General features: G+C 45.2%; 3 pseudogenes; all 3 read left to right on the top strand.

Annotated features, from left to right (window-relative positions):
* The first annotated feature begins 226 nt into the window (after positions 1-226).
* On the top strand, positions 227-4,886 carry LOC116922618 (annotated as a pseudogene).
* A 222-nt stretch (positions 4,887-5,108) lies between these two features.
* Positions 5,109-7,382, top strand: LOC116922630 (annotated as a pseudogene).
* Positions 7,383-8,758: 1,376 nt separating this feature from the next.
* Positions 8,759-10,563, top strand: LOC123472232 (annotated as a pseudogene).
* The last annotated feature ends 274 nt before the right edge of the window (positions 10,564-10,837 follow it).

Below are 10,837 nucleotides of genomic sequence, written 5' to 3'. Positions count from 1 at the left end.
CAACCCGCGTTCGCGTACACGCTCAGCTTCCAGGATTCGGTCTCGCAGCCGTTCGCTAAACGTGGTTGCTGCCGCTGAAAAAACATTTAACATTTCTGCCTCTAAATCTCGTCAGGTTCGTAAGGGGCTAGTTCAGGGCTTACCTAACAGCGAGGCCAAGGCATTGCGTCTTAATTTCAAGCCAGTCTTCGACAGTTCGTTTGATTTTTTTTGCCCTAAGCTGGATAAGTCCATGGAAAGAAAGTGGCTGAGAGCCAAGAAGCTGCCTAAATTGAAAGACTTTCAGGAGACTATGTTGAAGTCAATTCAATATCAGATGATGGACTCAATGCGGCCAATGCTGCATACCTGGAACCAGATGAGAGTGGACGATCCGTTATTGAACAGTGTAGAATCATCTCTCCGTTTAATGGGCTCTGCAGTTGCAAATGTTTCCAAATTGCACGTGAAAATGTGATTCGGCATGTGGCCCCATCCATGAAAGCATTGCTGAAGGACCCACGGGCATTCTCTTCGAGTGTGAGCGTTTGTTTGGCTCAAAATTCATAGACGTCATGGTAAAAGAAGTTGATGACGACGCCAAGTTGGCGAAAATCGGACGCGATGGCGGTCCCTCACACAGCCAGAATGGTGGCAATTCCAATCGGCGCAATGGCGGCCGCAATCAAAGCTCGTACGTCAGCCGTAATAACCAGAGTAGTGGTTTCAACAAAGGCGGGAAGAGCGACAAGGGGAATGCCTACTTCAGGCAGACGGCCCAGGGCGCCAACAACAGGTATGTAAGTTCTTCTTATGGTTTCACATCCCTTTTTTTCTGAAAATGTCTCCCGTTCAGTCACATGTTGGGGGTCGTTTGAGCAAATTCGCTCTCTCTTTCTGATGATCAAAGGATCTTGTCTACAGTCAATCACGGTTATGCCATTGACTTTGTTAAACCCCCCGTCCAACATTTCGCCCCTTCAGGGTGTATTATGTCTAAAGAGATGGAAATTGTTTGCGACCAAGAAATCACAACTCTACTGGCAAAGGGTGCAATTAGGCCTGTTAATTCTAACTCTGCCGACAGTTTCATTTCCAACATGTTTGCCGTTCCAAAGAAATCGGGCGGTTGGCGGCCTATCATTAATTTAAAATGTCTGAATGCATTCATCTCTTACCAGCATTTTAAAATGGAAGGTCTGGATTGCGTCAAATACCTTCTTCAACATAGTGATTGGATGGTAAAACTTGATTTACAGGATGCTTATCTTTTAGTGCCCCTGTCACCCAAGCACTATAAGTTTCTCCGTTTCTTTTGGAAAGGCAACCTCTATGAGTATCTCTGTCTCGCTTTTGCCCTCTGTTCAGCCACGCGAGTCTTTAAGAAACTTTTAAAACCTGTTGTGGCCTATTTACGCGAGCGTGGCATCCGGTTAATCATTTACCTTGACGATTTGCTTATCTTAAACCAATCTAGGGACGGTCTTCTCGCTGACCTCGAGATCATTATCAGTCTATTAGAATCACTGGGTTTTATAATTAATTCTAAAAAATCGGTTATTGTGCCTCAACAAATCATTGAGTATCTGGGCATGATTGTTAACTCTCTTTGCCTATCTTTCTCATTCCCCCCGGATAAAGTAAAATCTATTGTAAAACTTTGCAACGACATTATGTCGGATAAGGCTGGGCGATTAAAATTGCGGGACCTGGCCAAGGTCATGGGGAATTTTTCGTGGGCTATCCCCTCAGTCCCCTTTGCTCAAGGCCATTTTAGAAAATTACAAAATTTCTATCTGTCACAAGCCCATGGAGATTTAAACAAAATGGTTTTCCTCACTGAACCCGCCAAGGCTGATTTGGTTTGGTGGGCATCTCATCTCAAACTTTGTAATGGCAAATCCTTTTTTCCTGATTATCCTGATTTGATTATTTTTTCTGTCGCCTCCCTTACCGGCTGGGGTGCAGTTTGCGATGGCTCTCGGTCTCGGGGACCTTGGACAATGACCGATGCAGAACGGCATATTAACGAATTGGAGCTTTTAGCTGCATATTTTTCGTTACAAGCATTTGCAAACGCCTCAGAATGCATTTCTATTCAATTATTCTTAGATAACTCCACAGCAGTCGCCTATATTAATAAGTCTGGGGGTACGCATTCAAGAGCTCTTTCTATCATCGGGGCTCAGATTATTCAATGGTGTGAAACTCGCAATGTTCGCATTTTGGCCTCGCATTTACCGGGAAATTCTAACGTTATTGCAGACGAGGAGTTGAGGACGGCACCCGACTCGAGCGATTGGATGCTGCTGCAAGACAGGTTGAAACAACTATCGAACATTTGGACTGTACAAATCGACCTCTTTGCGTCGGCCTGGAACGCTCAGCTTCCCAATTTCGTGAGTTGGCTACCGCAACCCAAAGCTTCGGCGATCAACGCATTCGCATTGAATTGGCGGAAGTTTCTCGGCTACGCCTTTCCCCCATTTGCTCTCATCCCACGCTGCATGGCCAAGATAAAGAAAGAGAAGGCGGATCTTGTTCTCGTGGGCCCTCTTTGGCCCTCTCAACCTTGGTTCCCCCTTCTATTGCAAATGTCGATCGAATTTCCTCGAATTCTAACTCCGCATCGACTCTTGTTACAATCGCCAATGCTAGAGCCACACCCATTAATTCAGTCAAAGAAATTCCTTCTAGTCGCGTGGAAATTGTCAGGCGACGATTTGAAAGTAAAGGATTTTCAAAAGAGACTGTCGAACTTCTCATGGAATGTGTCCGTGAGTCCACAACAGCTAGTTACGAGTCCGCCTGGAAGAATTGGGTTAATTGGAACCACGAACAGGGTTCGGATCCCTTGTCTTCTTCTTTGATAACCATTCTGCAATTTCTGACATATTTGGCTAATTCTAATTCCTCATACAGTTCCGTCAATACATCTCGTTCAATGCTTTCCTCCACTCTCGACCCCATTGACGGATACAAAATAGGGGAACACCCAACTGTTGTGCAATTGCTAAAAGGCTGTTTTAATCGTAAGCCTCCTAAAGCCAGATATAATTCCCTTTGGGATCCAGAGGTTGTCTTAATTTATTTGGACTCCTTGCCCAATAATTCCGATCTCGGTGTCGCTGTCTTATATAAAAAAGTTAGCCCCTTTATTGGCTCTGGCCACTATATCTCGTGTATCTGAAATTATGTTAATTTCCTTTCATTCATTAAAATTTTCACCAACAGCAGCCAGTTTCTCCCTCACCCGACCGAAGAAAGCGCAGCACTCGGGTCCGCTTAAATAATTCGTGCTACCTCGTTTTAAAGGCAAATGTTGCCCGGTGGAGTGCCTTGAGTCTTATGTTGCTATCTCTAGAGAATGGAGAGATCCAGACTCGTCTGCTGTTTTTTGTCAATTAGAAGACCTCACAAACCAGTCGGTTCGTCTACATTGGGTCGCTGGATCAAGACGTGTTTATCCGACGCTGGTCTAGACCCGTCATCGTTTTCTGCTCACTCTACCCGCGGCGCTGCTGCCTCTAAAGCTGTAAAGCAAGGTATCCCAGTGGATACCGTCCTTAAAACAGCTAACTGGTCGAGAGAATCGACATTTCAAAAATTTTATCATCGCGAGTTAGTGGGTACCACGGTAACGGAAGCAGTGTTAACTCAAATAAGTTCCGAGTGATTGATCTTTGAAGTCACCGTTAAAGTGAGTATTGTATTGGGAGTGTAATTGTTAATTCCACGAGGTCGCGAAGCGACCGAAGTGTAATTTTAATTAGAGGACTAATTAAAATACGAGACTTTAACGGTCTCTATTTCCAACCTGCCACCCATTTAATTTATCATAAAAAAAAAAAAAAATTATTTTTTGTTTTCCTTTCAGAGGTGGCAACAAAAACTTCAAGAACAACCAACGCAGCTAATCACCGGGTTGTCTTGTTCCAGAGGTCAGGAACTCTTCAGAAGGCATTCATTTGTTTTGTTTATTTATGTTCTAACCTTTTACACCCTCCCTCGAACTTATTTGTGTTTTATATGGATATATTTTATACCTCATGGAATTAACAATTATTATCATTCAGCCACTTCGGCCTAAACGATGTAGAACACATTTTATTAGCTCCTCAAAAGACAAAAAAAAAATCTGGCAACGCCTGACTGCACAGTGGGCGCGCCAGATCCCCACATCCTCAGAACCTTTTCAGCTCCGTCCAAGCTTAGTAATTGGTGATCCGTCCCCATGACTATGGGTGACTCCGTCCGTCAAGCTTAGTCCGTCCTCGAAATCGTGAAGTTAATCTACTGAACGGCGTCGTGCCCTACGTAGTCTTCCGTCTGGAAGCATGTCTGGTGACACGCTTACTGTAGATTTAGGTGGAAATAGTGTTAATTAACCTGATTTACCACCTGATGTTTCAGTCTCCATGGAGTCGCGTGGTGCAAAGAAGAACAAGAAGAAGCGTCGTAATTCTAGTGATAAGGAACTATCACTAGAATTACGACGCTCTGGTTCTGGTTCAAGCTGGAATTCATCGTCATCTACGAGATCTCACGATCGTAAAAAACCCCGCAAGGATGACGTGAATACAAACGGATTTGACGAGCCATCCAACGTCGCCATGCTGCCTCGATCACGTGTTCGCGACCTACGTCGATGGATGAAAGAAGGTATTGAATCCAAATCCGAGGGAAACACCCTCCGGTCTGCTTATGTTCCCAAATTTGAAGGTGAATTTGAACGTATGGCTCAATTATTGTACCCGTCAATGGCTCGCAAATGGCTTCGTAATCTTGGTGAATCGTCTGATCGCGCTAAGTTGAAAGATTTCTGGGAGAAACAGCTCTTATCATTGCAAACAGAAGTGAAAGACTCCTTTCAGCCTCTAGTCTACATGTGGGGCGTTATGCCCTAAAATTCTGATGCTGAGATGCCCGTTTAAACTGCTATTCGTTTGCTGGGCCACGTGTTTTCTCGCATCACCATGATGAGACGTTCCAACGCCATGTGCCATTGCGCACCCAAATTCTCTACGATGTCGACCGATAATCGCCTGTTCTCATCTCGTGATTACCGTAATTTATTTGGCAACAAATTTATTGACGCTTTGGAAAAAAAAGCGATTGCTGATGACAAAATGGATCAGATCGGACGCTACGGTTGTCCTTCCAACAGCCGCGGAGGCAGTTCTCATTTCCGCAGAGGCGGATCAAATTCTGGCTCTGGCACAAATTTTAAGTCCAACGGTAATTGGAACTTCAACAAACACCATTCGTTTAACCACCCCAACAAGTCCGACGGTCAACAATTTACCGGCGCTTCTAATAATAACAAGTACGTATAAGAGTTTCTCCCCCTGTCTCTTCTGTTGATAGTTCGATTGTAGGCGGTCGCCTCTCTCTTTTTACCAATGCCTGGCAAGCTTTCACTGATGATCCTTGGATTTTAAGTATTTTTTAATATGGGTATTCTGTTGAATATACTCATTCTTCCGTTCAAAAGTCTATCCCACCAGAATTAATTATGGACAAGGAAAAAACGTCAATTTGCAACTCGGAAGTCGAGTCCCTTAAAAAGAAAGAAGCCATCGTTATGGCCCCCTCTTCCATCGAGAATAGTTTTATCAGTAACCAATTTGTTGTCCCAAAAAAAGCAACCGGAAAGTATCACCCCATTTTTAATCTCAAGGCGCTCAACCGATTTACTCGATATGAGCACTTCAAAATGGAATGCTTAGACAATGTCAAATATTTGATTCGCAGAAACGATTGACTTGTCAAACTCGACTTACAAGATGCATATTTTGTTGTTCCTGTGTCTAGTCAACACAACAGATTTTTGCGTTTTATCTGGAATGGCGTCGTATACCAATACGTATGCTTGCCGTTTGGATTGAGTAGTGCCTCCCGGATATTGACTAAGCTCATGAAACCAAAAATTGCTCATTTGCGTAAACTTGGAATTCGTTTGCTAATTTATCTTGACGATAAGTTAATCCTGGGCAGTTCTACCAATGAAGTTCTAGGACATTTGCGCACAGGCGTGAATTTACTCTAATCCATTGGCGTCCTTATCAATTGGGAGAAATCGGTCGTAATCCCGTCTCAGTCTATCGAATTTCTAGGTCTCTAATCGACTCGCGCATGTTGTCCTTTTCCCTTCCCAAAAGTAAAGTCGAGAACATTGTCTCCCGCTGCCGATCCATTTTGCAAAAAGATCAAGTAAAGCTTCGCGAGCTGGCCGCCGTACTCGGGAATTTCTCTTGGTCGATACCATCGGTTCCTTACGCCCAAAGTCACTACAGATCCTTACAAAGATTTTACATTCAGTCTGTTGGAGTTTTTAGTAGTTTGAACAAACTAGCTACTCCCACGAAAGAAGCACGAATTGATATTCAGCGTTGGGTTTGCAATCTTAAACCTTCAATTAGCAAATCCATTCTTCCTACCGACTTATCAATTTATTTTGACGCCTCATTGCAAGGGTGGGGATCGGTGTGTGATGATGTTACTGCAAGAGGCCCCCGGCCTCTTGCCGACCAATCACGTCACATTAATAAGCTTGAATTATTAGGCTCCCTTTACGCCCTGAAAATTTTTACACATAATTCGCGCGATATTTCTGTCTCTCTTCTTTTGGACAATTCTGCAGCTGTAGCTTACATAAATAATTGCGGTGGCACCAAGTCCCGTTCCCTCTCCGCCATGTCTTCTCGAATGATTTCTTGGTGTGAAACACGCAACATCTCTTTGTCAGCTTCCCATTTACCTGGGATGTTTAATTTCATTGCAGACCGGGAGTCACGGTCAACATTAGACCCCAGCGATTTGATGTTATTCACAGGGGCATTCAAACGTCTCCAAGACGTGTGGGCCATGGAGGTGGATCTTTTTTCGGCAGCATGGAACAAACAATTGCCGAAGTTTGTCTCCTGACTTTCCCAACCGAATGCGATAGCCTTGAACGCATTCTCCCTCAATTGGGCGCGGCTGAATTGTTACGCGTTCCCACCATTCCCAATGATTCCGAGATGTTTGACAAAGAAAAAGAGAGAGAAAGCCTTTATCATTCTAGTTTGCCCGCTCTGGCCGTCTCAGCCATGGTTCCCTCTTCTGTTGGAAATGGCAACAGACATTCCGAGTGTGTTCAGCTCACATCTGATCCTCATTCATTCGAACTCTCTCGAGCCACACCCACTCATTCAATCGGAAAATTTCCTCCTATCCGCATGGAAAATATCAGGGGACGCCTCGAAAACCGAGGCCTTCCGCCAGCAGTTGTTAAATTATTGTTGGCCAGCTCCCGTGGATCTACATTATCTACCTATCAGTCAGCCTGGAACGGCTGGTACCGTTGGTGCATTGCAGGGAACCAGGATCCCTTGTCAAACGATTTAAATACTATCTTGTAGTATCTCACTCACTTGTTTGATTCCGATTTTGCGACGCAAACGATAAATTTACACTGTTCGATGCTATCGATGACCTTGGAGCCCATAAAAGGCGTTAATATTGGGGAACAACCTATGGTGGTCCAGCTTTTAAAAGGATGCTACAATTCATTACCCCCTCGCTCTCGATACAGCAAAATGTGGAATCCAGACGACGTTTTCAAATTCTTGTCGTCATTACCTGATTATTCTGATTTCTCTCTTATAGTCATCTCTTATAAACTCATTACCCTTATTGCTCTGTCAGCACTTCTTCGAGTGTCCGAAACTACAGCTATCATGAGAACCTCCATTCATTGTTCCGCATCTGCAGCGACCTTTTCTCTTTCCCGCCCGCGCAAGACCCAACATGATGGGCCGGTACAATCTATTTCTCTGCCTCGCCTCTCTGGGCGTAATTGTCCAGTTGATTGCCTCGAAGATTATCTGGGACGCTCGAAGACATTGTGTCCATTATCTAATTCCCTCTTTATCTCGCTGAAGAAACCTTATCGACCGGTGGGCTCTTCCACTATCGCCAGGTAGATAAAAAAGTGTCTGTCAGACGCTGGAATAGATAATTTATTTTCCGCACACTCCACGAGAGGCTCAGGTGCATCTAAAGCAGCCAAAGTAGGCATTCCCATTGAAGAAATTTTGAAAGCCCGCTAGTTGGACTAACGAGTCCACATTTAATCGATTTTACAATCGCCCTTTGACTTCCGCATGTGTTGCAAGTTCAATCTTCTCACAAACAGATTGACATCATCTTTAAAGTCACCGTTAAGGTTGAAGTGGCTGAATGATAATAATTGTGGATTACTCGAGGGTTCGCGTAGCAACCAGAAGAGTAATCTAGATTATTAGAAATGAAAGAACGAGACCTTAACGGTCTCGTTAATCCTTCCCTCACCTCCCTGTTTAAATTCATGTCCTTTTTTCTTTTACAGAGGTAAACGCTTCGTTAACTCCAAGAACGGCTACGGTAATTAACGTATCCTCAACAAGATTTAGTTCGCGTTCCTCACCAACACAGAATATCTGTTTTTGAAGTCAATCATGTTTGTGTTTATTTGTATCTGTAAAAAGTTCTGAGGATGTGGGGATCTGGCGCGCCCACTGTGCAGACAGTCAGGCGTTGCCAGATTATTTTTTGTCTTTTGAGGAGCTAATAAAATGGGTTCTACACCGTCAAGGTCTCGTTCTTTCATTTCTAATAATCTAGATTACTCTTCGGGTCGCTACGCGACCCTCTAGTAATCCATAATTCCATGTCCATAATCCATGCATTTCCTTGTTTTACTCGTTATTTCGTGCTATTTGCCGTATCGTATCTTCACTTGCCTAAATTATTGTTGATGTCTCTCCTCGCCCTCCTGTTTTTTTACCCCTTGGCCATATTTAACGCTACCGTGTGTAACTGTGATGGTGCGGCAAAACTGGGATTCCTGGAGTTCACGGAGGAAGACTGCTCTTTTGAAGCTGCCCCCACTCTACCGGTGCCCATTACGTACGCTATCTACTCTACACTACCAGAAGTTAAACGCTTTGCTGGCTACACGTGTAGCATGTGGGTAGCCACCACTACAGTGTACAAGGACTTCATGCAATGGGATCAAGTAGCTTACGGCCGCAAACCCATCGAAGTGGATGCAGCAACGTGCCGAAGGATGAGAGAATCACGACAATGTCGAGGAAAGGCGATGGATATAACAGGCCTCAACTCATTCGCCCTGAAAGGCCACCCATTCGTGGAAACCAGTTGGCTTCGGACGGCGACAGAAAAAAAGGTGACCAACTGTCGTCTCGAAAAAGTGGCCTTACAGAGCGAATGTCCGAACTGTACCATCAGCTCTCCACTTGGCGACATCCCTGGAGCGATAAAAGGCACTTTCAAACACAAGCTCTTGACCCTAGTTTGGGACGATTCCTGGAAGGAAGCGATGCCGTGTGAGTTAAGGGTTATCGAAAAGGGAATGGGCGTCAAGTACTCAACCGAAAAGGACAATACCTTCCGTATTCGGGACCCAATCATGCAGCTAGAATTCATATATTCAATGATAAACAGTTCCGTCTGCGGAGGAGGAAACCTCACTACCTAGCATCTGGTCCTAGGTATGGACAGAGTCATCATCGCGGTGCGAGAAGCCGCCAAGGGAACCGATCTCGTCGAGATGGGGCCCAATAACGCGGACGCCATGACCAAGATGGCACTGTCCGAACTGACACGGGTGGAGATCGAATACGCCAGTCATACACAATATATCAGAGACTTCGCAATTGAAATTTCAAAACACCTAGCCCGGGAAATTCGTAACCTGCAATGCGAAAGCCGGAAAACAGCCAACCACGCCACTACAACGACTGCACAGTAGGACGGATGGTTAGCCGCTAAGCATCTGTACTTTCCATTATGCTCCAAGCTACTGGCGGTCAGGGCATCCGTATCCGTGTTGCAGTGTTTTCCCAGCAACGTCACCTTCGAGACGGTTTTCACGCCATGTGGAGCCCAACATTGGTGGGGCAACCAGACCATCAACGTGGAAAGTTGGGAGCTCATGAAGTACTCCGATTGCTACTGGCACGCAAACTTCGTCAACTTCAACGGGAAAGCCCACACCTTCAAGAACAACACCTGGATGCCCATCAACTCCAACCTACAGATACAAGGCAGCCGTTTCATCGACACTATGCCCCTGGAGGTCGATTTCTCTTTGGGCATGATACTGCAGTTGCACCCAACAATAACGTCGCATCCCCTTAGGGCTTCAACCATCTTGGCCGACATCCTGGCGTACATACAGATGGGCTATGTCACAGAAATGTCGGGCGAATGACACGTCAACACAGTCCTCGTCCAGCCCGGACAAGCACAAGACGTCTCCTTCATGGCAAGGATCGGATTCTTGCTTCGAAATTTTGGCATCATGGAATAGGAGTATCTATTGCTTTGGCTTTTCGTTTCTATGGACTAGGCTCCCTCCTGGGCCTTTACATCCCCTGCTGCCGGTTCTTAAACCCGTGTAGTTGGTCAACGCCACCCCATCCCACACATCGAGATATCGAACTGGCTTTCCAATCAGCTACCAGCTTGGGCCCCAGCGCCCCGTTACCATTGACAACATACCACCAGCCCCAACACCTGCCGGACCCAATCTTATAGGGCGGCTAGGGTTAAACCAACAACAGTACATCAGTCCACCCACCTCTTACCCTCGTAGTTTGGCACAATATAGGGAAGCAGCCGCTCGCCTCTCGCGCCCTTAGTAGCAAAACCCCCACCAGTTGATTGTACCCTTAAACATCTTATGTCTCATGCAATGTGTAGGTCTTCTAGCAGTATCTTTAGTAGAGATTCGCATTAGATAGTCCATGTATACAATGTGCCCCTTTCTCCCTGTTAATTCATAACCTAACCGTCTCCTAGCAACCCATAT

This window comes from Daphnia magna, linkage group LG1 (genome assembly GCF_020631705.1).
Source record: "Daphnia magna isolate NIES linkage group LG1, ASM2063170v1.1, whole genome shotgun sequence".
Lineage (NCBI taxonomy): Eukaryota > Metazoa > Arthropoda > Branchiopoda > Diplostraca > Daphniidae > Daphnia > Daphnia magna.
This window is presented reverse-complemented; position numbering and strand designations above follow the sequence as displayed.